The 18640-nt window shown below is 39.9% G+C and overlaps 1 long non-coding RNA gene and 1 other non-coding gene across 2 annotated transcripts; both read right to left on the reverse strand.

Annotated features, from left to right (window-relative positions):
- Nucleotides 1-13040: 13040 nt before the first annotated feature.
- trnaw-cca (transfer RNA tryptophan (anticodon CCA)) lies at nucleotides 13041-13112 on the reverse strand. The gene has a single exon. It is a non-coding gene; the product is annotated as a tRNA-Trp (tRNA).
- A 2317-nt stretch (nucleotides 13113-15429) lies between these two features.
- On the reverse strand, nucleotides 15430-18401 carry LOC148666345 (uncharacterized). The gene is made up of 4 exons (XR_015936632.1): nucleotides 18317-18401; nucleotides 17731-17789; nucleotides 17509-17623; nucleotides 15430-16948 (listed from the first exon to the last, which is right to left on the reverse strand). It is a non-coding gene; the product is annotated as an uncharacterized LOC148666345 (long non-coding RNA).
- Nucleotides 18402-18640: the final 239 nt, after the last annotated feature.

The following is an 18640-nucleotide window of genomic DNA, read 5'->3' on the forward strand; positions in this document are numbered from 1 at the left end:
TGCAAAAAGGGGAGACATGTGGACAAGCCAAAGCCCAAACATCCACTGAAGGTTCACATCTGGGGGGGTATATCTAGAAGAGGCCCGGGACCACTTCTTATTTTCGAAGGAATTATGGACCGTGTATTCTTCGAGGAAGTCGTGGTCACACACCATGCCGCCCCATATATCAGGGAGCAGTTTGGATCAAGGCACCGTCTCTTTCAAGACAACGATCCGAAACACAGAGCAGCAAGGGTGAGGCTTATAGCAGAAGGAGTGAACTGGGTGAAAACTCCAGCCGAATCACCAGATCTAAATCCGATAGAGATGGTTTGGCATTCGTTGAAAGACTACGTTCGGAAAACTGCTAAGCCCGTCACAAAGCAGGAACTGATCGATGCGATCTATAAATTCTGTGAGGAAGAACTGACCGAACAAAATTGTAACAATTTTATTAACAGGCTGTTTCGTGTTCTTCCTAGGATTGTTGACCAGGGCGGAGGACATTCGGGAATGTAAGTCTGAGAAAGAGTCTCACATTTGTGGACAGTCTGTCCACAAACAAAACATGTAAAAAAAAGTAAAAAAAACAATTACTTTTTGTCAATGAAAACCGGTGTGTGTGTGTCTCTCTCTGCTGGATGTCCCTCTCACTCTCTGCTGAATGAATAAAAGCATTTTATTAAAAATGCATTTGGGTTTGTCTGATATTTACTTTGGTCCCTTTTAACTGTTTTTCCATCTACTTTATTGCTTTGAGATGCCACTTTTAAAGGTGAAATGTTAAATAAAGTTTATTATTGTTATAGAGAAACATGATCAGGTTTTCCCTGGTTCAGAAAAAAGACGATTAAAATCTGTAATCTTTGCACTTGTATGTCATCGGAAAATACAATCAGTTTCTGCTTTGTGTAAGGATGGTTTGGTGAGAAGGTGAGAAAGTGGTGAGAAAGCTGTGCTCCTCAAAGCGCTTTACAGGATAAAAACAATAACAACAATAGTGGCTGGGCAAACGATTTTTTTTTATCGAAATACAAAATGAGATACTGTATAATGATGTGCATGAACAAAGTTATACTGCAATTTTCCTTAGATATGCGATTAAAAAAATATTTTTTTTTGAATCCCCGGCGGAACACATTCCATAAGAATCAGCGCTTTACAACCCTTACTGCGTGCGACTGGAAAAGAATTTGTGATCGTATCAACGAAATGCTTCGTAGAAGGAGGCGCTCTTTTCCTCTAGTCTAACCACAAACAAAACATTCCTGTTAGACAAGAGGAATTGAAAAAAAACAATTTTGTCAATGGAAACCGGTGTGTGTGTCTCTCTCTGCTGAATGAATAAAAGCATTTTATTAAAAACGCGTTTGCCTGGTATTTACTTTGGTCCCTTTTAACTGTTTTTCGATCTACTGTATTGCTTTGAGATGCCACTTTTAAAGGTGATATGTAAAATAAAGTTTTTTATTATTGTTATAGAGAAACATGATCAGATTTTCCCTGGTTCAGAAAAAAAGATCTAAAGTGCTACACATAACTTTCTTAATTCAATGTATTTAAAGCAGTGAACTACTGTAGGTGTAACATAACATTCAGACATACAATCGAGAATAGTTTTGTGGTGTTTGTTTAGATGAAACTTATAACGTAACAAAATTAAAGACGATTAAAATCTGTAATCTTTCCACTTGTACTGTATGTCATCGGAAAGTTTCTGCTTTGTGTAAGGATGGTATCAAAAAGCAATCTTAAGTGGTGAGAAAGCTGTGCTCAATGTATTTAAGGGACTTAAAAGTAAAAGGAGACGCTTCATATTGCTTGACTTATTTTAAAAACTAAGTTATAAATGCAGACGCTCCCTTGGTGCCGCGCCGGGTGTAAATATCAAAATATACATTCGCCCCAGGCAGAGGCCGAAGAGCGCCCGGCTGGGGTGCGTGGGGAAGAGCATTACAGGAATGAAAGGCGGGGTATAGGAAGGCGTTCAGTCTGGGCAGGTATAGATTACACTTTTCTAAAACGTACTTGAAAAATAAAAATGATTACAATCTAATCCTTCCACGTTTGATCCCAAAATCCCAAGAGATATAAATCTAAACGGGTAGAAAGTTATGCTGAAAGTTTATTAAGATACTTAGAAGACAAAGATACTATATCAATTTATGTTGCATTAGCCTGATTATGATAAAAAAAACACATAATTAAACACACGTTTGCGATTTAAATCAATATAAATGTTTATATTGTAACGCATACTGTCCAGCCTCCATTTCTCTATAAAAATTTACTGTTGCACACACACACACAATAGAAGCAGGAAGCAGAAGCAGGGACCGTTGTCAGAAGGCAAGAAGGTGACTATTCATTGTTATCAAGAATGACTTAGAATCGATCATATTGTGATATTTTGAAATAAAAAAGTCAATTGACTGTCCATACTATCGCTATTCTTTTTTTTTCAAAGAAATGTTTGTTAAGAGAAAAGTCCAGCACCAGCTGGATTTGAACACACAACCCATGAGTTGGTAATCGGGCACATAGACCGGTAGGCTACAAGGGAAGTCACATGAAGAGAGAGGCGAAACAGCCCTACACAGCCCTGTCACAGATCTCAATCTCAAGAAAGCGTTGATACATACAAGTATCTTTTAATACAGTCTTTGCTGTGCTCTTGAGGATCCTTGTGATATTTTGAGCTCTAGTTTAATGATAGGTGTCGCATTTTAAATCATTTTCGTAGTTAGAAATTATGAAACGCCCTGTTAAAAGCAAGGGAGTTTTTATGCCCGTTGAAGTAAAACTAAATGCCTGACAAAGTATGGCTTGGACAGATTCCAAGTGCTTGTACAAATGTGCTAAAGAAATTATACTTTGAGTATACAGCTTGTCCAAAGTCATTCATTATTAATACTATTAGTAATATCTTCGGTAAAGGCTTTGATGCATAAATATTTCTGATAAAGGTAGGTTGTGTACTTTTGTCCAACTGAGCAATCTTGCTTTCATAAAATCTACCAACATTTTAATGACTGATGATTTTTACAAGGTGACGCGGATAGTTTCCGGCATGGCATCAAATGACGCGATTAACCACGTGATAATGCGTGACACCGCAACACGCCCACCGGGGTATGCTGCGGAATACCCCACCCATTTTGAATGGCTGCATCTGTACTCTTCTCTTTACCGCACGTATGGAGTTTGGGTCTGATCGAGCTCGTTACTCGTCACTCACGCAATCTACTACTTTCATCTAATACAGCCCTTTATTTGGCTTTTAACTCCACCTATTACCCCTCACACTAAATGTTTCAGAAAAAGGGTTTTAATTTAAGCTCTGCCCAGCAGTGTTTGAGCAGACAGAAGAAATAGAAGCGCCATTCGCGCCAGTTTAGCATAGTAACCACTAACTCCAGTTATTAATTATTATTATTATTATTATTATTATTATTATAGCAAAAGAATCCCAGCTTCTGCATAAAAAAACTATTGATATAGTGCATCCCCAACACTGGCTGGAGACGCTGTGTGTGTCCGGGCTCAGCGGTTATATAGGACAGGACTCGGCGAGCTGCAGGTGAAACTCATTGCTCTGCGCTCCCCGTGCGGAATGCGCGTCTCCTCCCTCCAGACTCGTCACACCGCCTTCTACAGCGGGAAAAAAAACTCCCCTTTACTGTCTTAATACATCCCTCTTAAATCCCAGGAACATTGGGTTTCTCTGTTCGAGATTACAAGCGGAAACAATTAAAGCGCTGAAAGCAGGAAGTTATTTCTGCTCGTAGGCATGAACGTGTAAAAATACATTTTCTGATTCCTAAAACCTAATAAAATCCATGTAAGTCTCCCTTTTGTTCCCAATGCACATAACTGAATATAAACCAGTCAAGTTCAGGTACTTTTCTGATGTATATGAATACACTAGTTCTGGCGCAGCTGTTACAACAAAGATACTTACGAACTATTTTTTTCATACGAGCTCTTGCCGTTTTAAAATTGAATATTTTTTCATTTCGCTAAATCACACGAAACACCAACAACACTCATCATAAGCATCTGACCTATCACATTCCTGAATTTTAAAAGTATTTAGTATTTATTTTTAACTTGTTTTATTTTTAAAAAAATGTATACACCTGTTTTACATATCCTTGCCATTTTTGGCATATTGTAAGTGGATTGTAACTTCAAATTGATAATTCCTGATCTTTATAACTGTGTATCATTTCTTTTTACCTTGTTTTAATATGTTTTAATTATTTTTGCATTTTATAGAACTTTTTTAATATATTGAGCATTTTAGCATAATTTTAAAATAGGACTATCAATGCTCCTGACTTCTAAACCTGTATTTATTCTGACATTTTTCTCTCCAACTGCAGATGAGGAGGGATGCATTTGATTTTAAATTGGTTGATTTTAGGGGAAAATGTACATTAATTTCTTTGTACGTATCATCAGTGGGAAACTTGGCATTTTGGGATGAATTGCAATCTTTACTGCAAGACTGATATAGAAATGACGGGAGATTTAAATGACACATTTGATAAATCAGACAGGCACAGTACAACATCTAAAATGGCAGAACCCTCTAAAGTACTGAAATATTTTAGGCACATTCATAATCTACGAGATGTTTGGTGGTTACTGTGTCCTGCTACCCTTTCATATTTTTTAATGTGCATGAATCTGTCCCACTTCTTTTACTAGTTTTTAAGGAAGATTCTGAAATATCTGATTACGAGATCAAGCCAGAAAAAAAATGATGACAATTAGTAAGAAGAAAGATACAATGTATTGACAATGTAATATGCTTTAAAGGATTAAAAGGAAAATAAATACTTTATCTATGCAAACTAATTCAACTGAGCTCCTCTTAACACTATAGCCTGAAGAATTGCCAAAGCACAATGTATCACTTTAGGTGACACTAAGGGAAGAGGAACACAACACTCAAAACCACAAACCACTTATTTTCAACAGCAAAAATATGCTTGAAAATATTTGACAAAAAAAAAAGAAACCTTACACGCATGGAAACCAATATTTATCTGCTAGGGTAGAATGCAGCAGAGAACAGTAGGGCAGAAGGTTAGTGTAACTCTATAGTGCATCACAGAGGCCAGTCTCTTCCCCTCATTATGCAGGCTGACTTGTTCACAGTGAACTGTCCTCCAGCGATAGTCAGCTGCAATCACTGACATCAGACATGATGTTAATCACTGTTAACAGTTAATCACTGTTAACTTCTGCGTAGACAACACCATCCCCACCAAAGACGTACACTGCTTTTCAAATAACAAACCCTGGATCACCAGCGACCTGAAGGCTCTTCTGAATGACAAGAAGAGAGCCTTTAGGAGGGGAGATAAGGAAGAGGTCAAGCGTGTACAGAGGGAGCTAAAGCAGAAGTTAAGAGAGAGCAAGGATGCCTACAGGAGGAAGGTAGAGGACAAGCTGCAAAGGAATAGGGTGAGAGATGTATGGAGCAGCATGAGAGAGATCACTGGCTTCAAACAGGCTGGGGTTGCAACAGAAGGGAACCTGGAGATGGCCAACAAGTTGAACCAGTTCTTTAACAGGTTTGATTCTGGGTCCTCTGTGGCGCAACACCCATCCCCCCACAGCCACACGCTCCCTAACCCTTCACAGCTGCAACTGCCCAACACCTCCTCCATCCCCCCACAAACATGGCCGCCTACAGCTACAACCCCCGACGGCTGCTCACCCACACATCCCCCACAGCTGCCACTCTCCAACACCTCCGCCATTAACACCTCCGGCACTGAAAGCACTATGAGCATCATCCCCCGGGCCAGGCTGACCATCACAGCTGACCAGGTGAAGAAGGAGCTGAAGAGGCTGCACGGGGGTAAGGCCACAGGACCAGATAACATCTGTCCCAGAGTTCTGAGGGCCTGTGCTGATCAGCTGAGCGGAGTGCTCCAGCGACTGTTCAACCTGAGCCTGCGCTTGGAGAGAGTCCCGGTGCTCTGGAAGACATCATGCCTGGTCCCGGTACCAAAGAAAGGGCGCCCCTCTGTCCTCAACGACTACAGACCAGTTGCACTGACTTCTCACATCATGAAGACACTGGAGAGACTGGTCTTATCCCACCTGAGACCCATGGTCAGCTCATCACTGGACACCCTACAGTTTGCCTACCAGCCCAGTGTTGGTGTGGAGGATGCGATCATCTACATGCTGCAAAGGGCCTACTCACACCTGGACAGGGCTGGCAACACTGTAAGGATCATGTTTTTCGACTTCTCCAGTGCCTTCAATACCATCCAGCCCTTACTTCTAAGGAGGAAGCTGGAGGAGATGCAAGTCGATGCCTCCATGACCTCGTGGATCACTGACTACCTGACGGGCAGACCACAGTCTGTGAGACTTCAGAACTGCGTGTCTGAACTGGTAGTGAGTAACACAGGGGCACCTCAAGGGACAGTTCTTTCTCCATTCCTCTTCACCCTCTATACTTCGGACTTTAAGTACAACTCAAAGTCATGCCACCTGCAAAAGTTCTCAGATGACTCTGCGATTGTTGGATGTATCAAGGGTGAGCAGGAGGAGGAGTACAGAGGACTGGTCAGCAGCTTTGTGGAGTGGTGTGGGGTGAACCACTTGGAACTGAATGTTACAAAGACAAAGGAACTGGTGGTAGATTTCAGGAGGAAAAAGGTCAAACCTACTCCTGTCTACATCCATGGGAGTGGCGTGGAGATGGTGGACTCGTACAAGTACCTGGGAGTGCACATCGACGATAGACTGGAATGGTCTAAGAACATCGAGGCCATCTATAAGAACGGACAGAGCCGACTTTACTTCTTGAGGAGGCTCAGGTCCTTCAATGTGTGTAGTAAGATGCTACACATGTTTTATCAGTCGGTGGTAGCGAGTGCCATTTTCTACGCAGTGGTGTGCTGGGGCTCTGGGATTAGAGCAGTAGATTCCAAAAGGCTGAACAAGCTCATCAGGAGAGCGAGCTCTGTCATTGGGTCTGACCTGGACCCCTTGGAGGTAGTGGCTGAGAGGAGAATGATGTCCAAACTGGAGGCCATCATGGACAACTTCTCCCATCCCCTCTATGACAGGCTTGCAGGAATGAAGAGCACGTTCAGCAATAGACTGATTCACCCACGGTGCGACAGGGAGCGCTACAGGAGGTCATTCTTGCCGTCTGCCATAAGACTGTACAACGCATCCACCTTGCGTCTTGGCAGAGGCAACAGCGACAGTGACCTGTTTCTGGACTAAACGCATATACACATATACTGCTACATCTGTTCTCTTTCTTTTTCTTTTTCTTTTTCTTTTTCTTTTTCCCGTTTACAACCACTTTTGTGCAATATATGCCAGGGACCTGTGCAATACATTTATATTTATATTTATATCTATGGTTACATCTATATTTATATTCATACGTGTGATACGATTTTCTGTGTACTGTTCTGTTCTAGTTTCCTCTTGTGTGTCCGGACTGTGAGTAACTCTTGTATTGTATTGTATGTATTGTACTATTAGTATATAATTCGTTACACTGTGGCTGTGTTGTGTGTGTTAAGCTGCTGTTGCACTGCAATTTCCCTCACGGGATCAATAAAGTATCTATCTATCTATCTATCTAATACTCTGACAGCACTTTGGCTGATTTGGTTAATGCGTTTTCCTATTAAACAGGAGATCTTGAGTTCAAATCCCAGTGGTGCCTCTCTTCCTGTCTTGTCTTATAGAATGTATCACTATGGATGATCATGTGCGGCTTGATTTTGTTAAATGCAAGTTTTCATTTTCTTTTTAGAACAACTTGCTTTTCATGAAATTCATACAGCTTGCGAAAGATGAAACACAGATCTTGCTTATCAGTGCAAAACAAATATCACAGGCCGGCAAGAATAAAGTCTTTTTTTTTACAAAAAGCTTGCAAATGGAGAAAAGGGATGCACATGAGTCTCTGGGAGCTGTTAATTGAAAGGTTAGTGGTTCGAGCCCATTTCTCATTATTCTACTTAATTGGATTTCTTAGTAAAACCTTAACCCACTTGATATTTGCAGGAAATGCAGTTTTTTTTGTGTGACGAACTACAACAAGTAAACAAGTGAGTACATTAGTCATTATCACTGGGAATGACCAGTCATGGCCAACATTCAAGGGAATCGTATTCAGTCACGGACTTTGACCTTCAAATGGTTGGCGGGAGAATTCATTTATACTCTCGTTGCACCCTTAGTTAAAATATTTAAAATTACAACACAGATTTGTTGGAGAACTTGAAAAGCAAAAAAGACAGTTGGACAGCATGATTATGTTACTTCAGCCATCTACATTGGAGAAACAGGAAGGAGACTCGGAGACCGCTTCAGAGAACACGTCAGGGCTGTGAAGATTAAAGATCTCTCCAAGCCCATTGTTTCTCATTTCACCTCTGACGGCCACGACCACACTAATCTCTCCGTCTGTGTTCTCAAAGACTGTTTTCCGAACTCATACATCAGAAAGACCACTGAAACTAAAATTATTCTGCAGTTAGGATCACACACTCTCCCTTCCCTTAACGACAGATTACTGTTCTTTTAAATTTTCTCCATTCATTGGAAGTTTCATTTCACACCTCTCTGCACCCATTCTGACTTCACACCTCTTGATTGGCCTCTCTTTCTGTCCCCTGCTCCCGCCTCTCACTCCTCCTCCCTCCCAACCTTTGTTCTCCCGCTACTTTACCTTTGCCTACTGCCCTGTCTCTCTCACACCTGAAGAAGGCTCCACGGCCGAAACGTTGTGTTCTCTTTCTTCTTTTTTTCAGCATGGAATAAACCTATTACTTGTTCCTTTGCAGCCTACGCATGCTGACGCAGCTACCCACCTGAATGATTATGTTAGGACTGTACATTTGTATTTCAATACTTTTGTATATTTATCTTAATTTTAATATACATGTAACCATAAATGCTGTTCTATATATATATAAAGATTGTTGTATTTTATAATATTTTAGCAGAGTGCACAAGGGGGTCTATTATACCTTGCGAAACATCCAAGACAACTATAATAGAGGCTCATATTTTAATAAAATTTGCTTTAAAAGAAAACCAAAATTTGTATGAAATCATCCCTCAATATCGACGTTCAGTTGAAGGATTTGAAGAAGCAACAGCGATAGGTGAGTACATTGATTTTGGACCCATGTTTGCATCTGAATAATCTTTCCTCCTGGAAAGAATTAAAAACAGGTCTGTTTTGAGTCTCATGATGATTCTCTTCTGGATCTGAAAAAAAAAACAGTGCAAATTTGTTTCTGATGTATTTTTCAATTTTATCAGATTTTTTCAGGTGAATGCAGTCGATGCGTTCAAGTTTTTATATGATGACAGGACCTACACTTAGGGCTCAGTACTGATAACACTGCTGATATTGATGGAGTAGAAATAAGTGATGTATTGGCAGCTTTATCTGAGGCGAGAAGTCCTAGAACACCTACAAAAATGTTAGGATTCAGAGGAAGAAATATTTTTCTACCTCACCCAATCCTATTGCATTAACGAGGCTGAAGTTGGCTGCTTATTCGCCAGCTTAGGTGCTGCTGCTGTGATGTTATGCCGCCTTTCGCCTGTAGATGGCTCTCTATAGTCATTTTAAAAAATACTAATCCGAGTTGATTACTGCACATATCCTCAGTAAAGGGGAATATGTAAGTAATGATTATCCAAATTGCATTTTTGTATGAAACACATTTCAGAAAATCGAAAACCAATTTTCAAAACTCACAATAACACAAACTGGCATGTTAGACAACAAGTAAATAAGACAAAGGCAAAACGTGAATTCTCAAAGTCTCAAAATCTTGTATTTTGCAAGAAATATTATTATAGCAGTTTAAAATGGGACATTTAGAACATGGCATATGAGAATATATGGTTAACGGAGGATGAGCAAAGGGTGATGACACTTTCTGCTTATTGCTATGACCCTCCCTCCTGATTATAAAATCGTCTCACAATTCTGCCACTGAGGTGTGAGACACAATGTAACAGACTCTCAAAATCCTGAACTTCAGGAAATGTTGCTGTACCATTTTTAAAATATGACCCTCTGAATGTGGCATGAGAGAATTTATAGGGAAAAGCTAATTGCTCTTTCTGTTGTATTGCGATGGCCCCTGTTCAGAAAAAAACATCTCAGAATTCTGACACAAAGGTGTGAGACACAATGTAACAAATTATGAAAATCATGAAGCATAAGAAAATTTACTGTACCATTTTTTTAATATGACCCTCTGAACATGGCATGTGAGGATTTATAGTCAACAAAATAGCACCCCTTCTGCTGAATTACTTTTTCCCTCCTTCCTCGTTACCAAAACATCTTAGTATTCTGACACTAAGGTAAGACAGACAAAATCACTCATCACGAACATTTGTAATTTACAAAACTTTACTGTTGCATTTCTGCGTTGTGACATTCTGAACATGGCATGTTAAAGTATATAGAAAACCTAGATCAGAACAGGTTAAATGTAATTCATAGTGATTTATATTTTTTTAATTCTTTCTAAATGAAAAAAATATGTTTTTCAGTGATTATGACACTTCGGTATTACATAAAATATGCTTCAATGCCAAAATAAATAATAATGGAAAAAATACCCACAGTGGACATTCATAGTTGTGATTATAGGAATGTTATATATCAGGTGGGTAGCTGTGTCAGCATGCGTAGGCTGCATAGGAAAAAGTAAAGGATTATTCCATGCTGAAAAGAGAAGAAAGGAAACATAACGTGTTGGCCGTGGAGCCTTCTTCAGGTGTGAGAAAGACAGGGCTGTAAGCAAAGATAATTTCCTTTATCTTTGCTTACTGCAGTTTAAAGACTTTAGGAAGTTTTACGGCTAACAGCTCCACATCAACTTCCTTTTATAACTAACCTCATCAGATCCCTCAACTCCCAACTCTTCCAATTTCTCACTTCAGAGAAGGATAAAAAACTCAATCATCCTCTACAGAGAAAAACCATCAACACCCCTACCACCTCCACCAATCCTAACCTAATCCTTGTTTTTACTATACCCTCTGACCTTTCCCTTTCACCCCTTTACATCCTCAGCTAACTTATTTTAAAATTACAATAGACTGTATAGTGTGTATGTTTAAAATTAAGGTAAATATGTAAAAATATCAAAATCCAACTGCACAGTGCTATCGTAACAATGCTTGTCAAGTTCTCAAACAAACCTGCATTGTATTTTTAAAATATTTCAGCAGAGGATTCAACTGGAGTATAAATGAAGATTCGACGATATTTTTTTTTTCTGGGGAGTTGCAATGTTGGGCATTATTGGACATTTCCCGGTGACCCTGACACGTGTTAAACACTCGCATTTCCTGCATATATTAAAATGGTTATGGTTTCGCTGAGAAATCCAATTGACTTAAGACACCGTTTATACTGTAGAAGAATCCCATGCCTGGGTGGACTCGAACCACCAACCTTTCAGTTAAAAGCCAAATGCGCTAACCGATTGCGCCAAGTTTTGGGTTAAACAAAACTCTCTTACCGTTTATTTTGCCAGACGGTAATATTTCTGCTGCACTGATAACCAAGAATTGAATTTCATTTTTCGCAAGCTGTGTGAATTTAATCAAAAACAAGTTTTCCAGAAAGGAAATGAACACATGCATTTAACGAAATCAAGCCCTTTGTGATTGCCCGAAATGATACGTTCTGTACTACAAGATAGGAAGAAAGACACGGCTGGGATTTGAATCCCGGTTCTTGTGTTTAATAGAGAAGCGCTTTAACCAACTAGGCTACGGTGACAGGACAACCATCCCCTTTTACAGCCGCTTGGACACACCGCTCTGAGACATCTGCGTTCAGTAAGCGCTGAACCTGCGCTCAGAGCAAATTGCCTCTTTTACATAGCAGCCCCGACACTGAGAAACGAAGAGAACTGGGTTTTATCTGGCATTTTCATGTCCAATGCGTTTGATATCTCCCAAGGGCGACAGAGTTCTTTTGCGACACTTCTTCTTTTTTATTTCTGTAGCTTTGATAAAAAAACGAGAAATCGTGCAAGGGAAAAATGTCTTTTTTTTCATAGAGAAAACGTGCACCAGGAAATGTTGTGTTGAGAAGAAATGATTTAACATGATACGTGACCTAATTTATCGGAGCAATTGCTCAACCAGCAAGGTCTGGAGAGGTTGGAGAGTCTGGTGGATGTGATAATTATACGGTGTTGTGAAAGAAAACAGTCTTTCTTTGAATTCTCAGTCAATCGGAATTTCAGTGCAAAACATAAACCCCTTGTCTGATTTAAAGAGATTATATTTTAAAACTCATAAAAAATCAGAAAACACATGTTTCTCACTTTGAAATTTTAGACGGAGCGGTGCATTACTAGTAGCGGCGCTGAGCATACTATGGGGAAATTCAGGGTATGTGAAATCCCAGCGGTTTAATAAACAACGCGTCTGATTTCGGATCATAAGATTGTAGGTTCGACTTCTACCTGGCTCGTGTACATTTTATTCAAGCTCCTCAGTAATAGATGTATATTATGTAATGAACCGCACCTGAAAGCAAACGTTGGGTCTGTTTCCTTTGTTTTCCAGCATGAAATAGCAAATCGTTACAAAAAGCACCTGCTAATGTCCAATAACGGGTTTTTTTTTTTTCAAATTACATTTTCAGGCTTCAGGCACTTTTTAATAAAACAAAAGTGTCCGGAAACTCATTAACTTTCAGGTTTGCTTGAACCTGTATTAAAAAAAGTTATCTGAAACTTCCGGGATTCCATTATCTGATGTAGCTGTCTCTAAAGTTGGACGTGATGTTAAGCAGATGTGAACTGTGCCTTTTCTCTTAAAAAAAAAACAAGTTCTTTTTTCCCTCTTCACTCCAATGCTGGAGACTGTAAGCCTCTGTGAGCTCCACACTGCGTGTCCTGTACTGCTCTATTTTGTTTAGATTATCTATGTGGTGTACAGATAGAACTCAACTGCATGGTGTGAATTCCGTGTTCAGGACCAGCAGAACCTGAAAAAGTAACAGCTGACCTCGACGTGATTTGAACACGCAGCCTCCTGATCTGGAGTCAGACGCGCTACCGTTGCGCCACGAAGTCACGGCTGTCCGTGCCTTTGAATTCCCCAAAGGAGACAAATCAGCTTCACAAAAAAAAAATCTCATGTGAAGTGCGCAGCTCTTCCGAAGAGAGTCTCTTCTTACCACATTTTATTCTTCCTGCGCAGCTCTTGTGCAGGTGTTGTTCTCAATTACAGATCCAGGAACACTGATTGTTTTTTCTATTTTTTTAAATTAAGTGCCCCATGGTGCAACGGTAGCACGTCTGACTCTAAATCCCCAAGTTCATTTTCAAAGTATATCGGAGTCAACTGATACTGATCAGGTTCTGCTGCTACTGAACCCGCAGTCTTCACCTTAAAGTTAAATTCCCCAAGCCTTTTGACCTTATATGTCCATCCCTTCTCGTCAAAACTCGTATTTTCACAGGGTACCCTTCAGAAATCGCAGTATAGAATGAAAAAACTCCAGTAGATCTCGGCCGGTGTTGGTGATTTTCCTTTTAAAATAAATGAATCTCTGGAAATTTTACGGAGTGTATCACTTTCACTGAGACCTAGAAGTGTTAAGCTGTACATGCGTCTTTGTGGCTCAGTTGTTAACCAAAAGGGTGGTGGTTTGAGCCCTTCCAGGGACGCTACGAGCCTTTTAACGTACACACCCTCCTCACTTCATTTCTCCACGGCCGGTCTTGTACCGCTAACAAATAACCGGGGTAAAGTTAGCTCGAAGTTCGAAAACGATTTTGGCACGCCTGTAGCGCTTTCACGAAACCTCTTAGAATTGCGAGAATGCTTGTTTTGTGTATAAAATACATTGTGGATGCTTTCTCAGCCTTTACTTTTTCGTTTTTATGACATTTTTTTGACCAAGCACGAATATTCTTTTGTCCATATCTTCGCAATGGAAGCACAGAACGCCGTCAAACCAAATGCATTTTAAAGACCACGACTTGTGGATATTTCCACACTCTTTACATCAAACTATCAGTGAGCTAATTATCTTTTTTTAAACCTCCGGTTTTTCATCGATGCGTAATTACGCACGAACTGGAACCCGGGGGACCGCTGTGTGCACACGTTCACAACGCGAGAAATACTGTTCAAATCGCTTCGTGCGAAAAACCCGTATATGACCATAGGAAGCAGAACAGCGCAGTCTCCCATTACCCAGACTGTAAGCACGGGAATAAAGCTTTGTTTGACTTCTGAAACCCTTCCTTTACGTCCTGTTTTCATTCAGGTAAGGGTCAACTATATTGAAAATACTACTGACAGCAGGAAGATTAAAATATTCTTTACTCAGCATCTTATTAAAAACAGCTCCCATGATGTTCAAACCGATTTTTTACACAGAACACTGACACAGCTTTGCATTCTGAATCTCTTTTTCTCATGCTTTTATTTAATATGGCACAATGCACTGGGATAGGGGTATTCTGTTCACAAACCCATAGCATTTAAACCACAGCACCCACAATGCTGCAAGTGTTTTGCACACTAAGCGGGTCCTCTGACTTTTCCCAGCTTTATTTTGGGTTGTGGAACCTTTCTTTATATTTTTTAGGATTTTCTGAAGATAACACTACAGGTGGGATGGGTGGGTTGTCTTCATGGCTCAATAGCATTTCAAATACAGCACCCACTCTGCTGAAACCAAGTGTTTTACACACCAGACAGGCCCCCGAACCTCATACAACCTTACTGTGGCTGTGGCCCCTGTCTTTATTTTGTAATGAGTTTCTGAAGATAACACTACAGGTAATACACTGGGACAGGTGGGTCGTCTTCATGGCTCAATAGCATTTCAAATACAGCACCCACTCTGCTGAAACCAAGTGTTTTACACACCAGACAGGCCCCCAAACCTCATACAACCTTACTGTAGCTGTGGCCCCTTTCTTTAATTTTTTATGATTTTCTGAAGATTACACTACAGGTAATACACTGGGACGGGTGGGTCGTCTTCATGGCTCAATAGCATTTCAAATACAGCACCCACTCTGCTGAAACCAAGTGTTTTACACACCAGACAGGCCCCCGAACCTCATACAACCTTACTGTAGCTGTGGCCCCTGTCTTTATTTTGTAATGAGTTTCTGAAGATAACACTACAGGTAATACACTGGGACGGGTGGGTCGTCTTCATGGCTCAATAGCATTTCAAATACAGCACCCACTCTGCTGAAACCAAGTGTTTTACACACCAGACAGGCCCCCGAACCTCATACAACCTTACTGTGGCTGTGGCCCCTGTCTTTATTTTGTAATGAGTTTCTGAAGATAACACTACAGGTAATACACTGGGACAGGTGGGTGCTATTCATGAGTCAAAAGCTTCATCACAACATCTGAAAATTTTAGATTTTACATTCTTTTTATTTCCCATGTTTCGTTTAGTTTTTTCCTAATTTCACATTTTAAATAAGCTATATCTGTAATCACAATGAAGGTGTGGTATGCAGTCTTGATGATGTGACTGTGTAACCATCAGGCACGAAGGAGAGAAAAACAAAAAACTCCAAAGGAGAAAAAAAATCTCTGGGGGTCCAAGGCCTGATGGTTGACCTCCCCTCCAGGTCCTGGTTGTGTATGACAAATAGTTACTAGAAACAGTTCACATGCACAACCATGCAGATTGACACGGTGAATTCTATTTCATATATTATGTGAGACTAGATGTTAATGTTGAGTGTGTCCCATCCACTGGGTTGAGCAGTACAGGATCTTGAGTTTTGTAGGCTGGGTTCCTTGCTTCAGAAATCCAGGAGGATCCCTTGTCATGGGGGACGGAGCTCAATATCAACCAAAGGCACCGAAGAGAGAACAGTGGGAGGAATGGTGTGGAGAAAAATAAATGGGTTAGACACAGAAAAAACAATTGCAACGTGGTTGTCTACTTACCCACTTGATATCTATGTTTCTGCACCTCCTAAAGAATTAGATCACTCGGGATAAAGAAGACTACAGAGACGATGTAGAAGACTACAGCATTGATAAATATACTTGTAGGTATGGGGCATCCTTAAAAAGGTCTGACATATATTTCCACAATTTAGGGGCTGTGTGCCTAAATGCTCAATATGACCATAGGAAGCAGAACAGCTAGCTCTGCTACCTGCTTGCTATTGTTAACGTAATCTGTTCATCGATCTAGACAGCATCCTACAACTACCTTAACGTTACTGTAAGAAAAGTCACTGTGGTATCACTTTGGTTCTAGGCTGTTCTTTTTGATGAGTCTCCACTCCTGGAGATGTACATGGTATGATATTGAAAGCCGGTGGGGTTCGGACTTTGATGATGCGATTGTGTTTTGTTGTTCCGGTTAGAATCCTTTAAGCACTGTGCCCCGTCTGAAGGTAGATAGGGTACTGTTTTGGAAACCTAATAATAAGAAATCACCCTAGAAACACTTCTATTTGATAGAAGCCAGTTTTCTTTTATCTTTCTCACAACGGAGTGGAATTTCTTGATTAATCTATCTTTCTAGGATGGATACAATTTTATCTGGAAATCATTTCATGTTGACATACTGTCGATTTACATTTCTTTGCACTACTACAGTGATGTTAACAGTGTGTTAACATGATTAACTTTTTTACTGTTTTCATACAGACTTTGTTTGGTTTCTGGCAATAGATAACAAATGGTTTCTAGTGATTTTGTGTTCTAGTGTTTTTCATTATTTTTTGGCAAAGTGTACGAAAGTTTACTCTTACCCAAGATAAATTTTGGGGGGATATTGAAACTTGTACTTACGTGTCTTTTGGAGGTGAATTCTGCTGAGAACACATTGACAGTCTTGTTGAGTTTCCAACATGTCTATTATGTAATTCTTGGGAGTAGGGGGTGGATGCTCACTCATCAACAGTGCCTGAAATATAAAACCGTAAGAAGGGTTATGAACTGCAAAGGATCCAAGGAGTATAAATGGGTCACAGATCAAGATCTAGGTATTTGCACAATTTGCCAGATCTCTCCTAATCAAACTCCTTTTTTCTTACTTTGTGTTTTTACAGCAAGACATTATATTGTTTCTGTGCTAAATGGCAAGCTCTTTTAGGTGTTCATGGTCGTGTCTTTGTTTCTATACTATTGGAAAGAAACCTAGTAAGTGATTTGATGCATCCATGTCTAATCATTAATCTGACACAGTAATTCTATCTTTGAGATGCCTGTGTCATGTAATAAATTGCACAGATTATCAGTAATCTTTTATGTGTGCCTTCTTTGGTGTGTTTTTTTAAAAGTTATCTCTAATTTATAGAACCATTAATGCCAGAAGACAAGCCTGCAATCCAAACTTCTTAACAATAACAAACAATTATAACGTCCACTGAAATATGTCATCCTATGTTTCTGCTGAATCTAAAACTACATGTCCTGCTTAAAAAACCCTTTCATAGTGATAGTTTGCATGCAGAGCATACTCACCAAACTGGGGTTGGCAAAATGTACATATCCATGATACTTCATTCTTTGCGCTTTCATACTCTTCTTTTGAGATGCACAATTCATGGAACCAGTTTTCACAACTGTCACACTGAATCTACACGGACAGTAAACCTTATATCAGTTCAGCTATCACATTTCAATGGTATGTTTTGTTAGTATGTGTGTACATTACACATACAGATAGAGATGATGTTCACTTACCCAGTTTGTCTGCCGCACCGGTGTTTCTCCATACATCAGGCACATGTCCTGGAGAGGAGCTATAATAAACATGCCAAATAGACTGATTTTTCCAATGTTATCTACAGATCATTGTTGCATAATTGAAGACAGTTTGATAGAGACCTTTTCGTATGCACTTTCCTGATTAGGTGTTCTACTGCTTCTTAAACCGCACATTGTCATGTCTCAGAATACTCCTGTCAACACCTGTTACCCTTTTTTGTGTCAGCGTGTGTTGCTATGATTTTAAGGGGGCACATGATAACACAGCTATGTTCAACCAGCTTGCTGCCTTATGGGCAATTTAGACCCACACTTTTCCCAGACAATGGTTGTGTCAACCACGACGAAGGCCAAAGTGTCATTGAATTTTAACTGTGTGAAATGTGATTTAATTAACTTTTCATCACTGTGTTATATAGTACAAAAAGAACACCCAAATGAGTTCTTCATATAAATAAATTGAGAATCTTTTTCATTCAGACTTGTTACAGAGACAGAACATGCTTCAGGAAAACAACATACTCCAATAAACGTAGGCAATGAGGATCAAATAATAAAATACCTGAAGCTTCAAGAATTCTGATTGACAGGTCTTTCCGCAACTTTCTTATTTCTTTGGCGCTGCTGTTTATTTCGATGTATGTTGGAATATCTGGGAAATTGTTCATGATGTCTGTGCCCATCTAACAGACAAAAGTTTGTCACAATTATTTCCCTAAAAATCTCTCATACAATAGTTTTGAGACAGTCCAAAATTTCAGCGTGGAAAGGTTATGCTGACCTGCAGCACAAAGACCCCACAGCTTGAGGCATCTGCTTGCCTGGTGTGACCAATCACGCTTGGGTGCAAGTTGATATTCAACCAGTCTTCTTTTTCCAAGACGTT

The sequence above is a fragment of the Lepisosteus platostomus genome, chromosome 5, assembly GCF_059453375.1.
Source record: "Lepisosteus platostomus isolate fLepPlt1 chromosome 5, fLepPlt1.hap1, whole genome shotgun sequence".
NCBI lineage: Eukaryota > Metazoa > Chordata > Actinopteri > Semionotiformes > Lepisosteidae > Lepisosteus > Lepisosteus platostomus.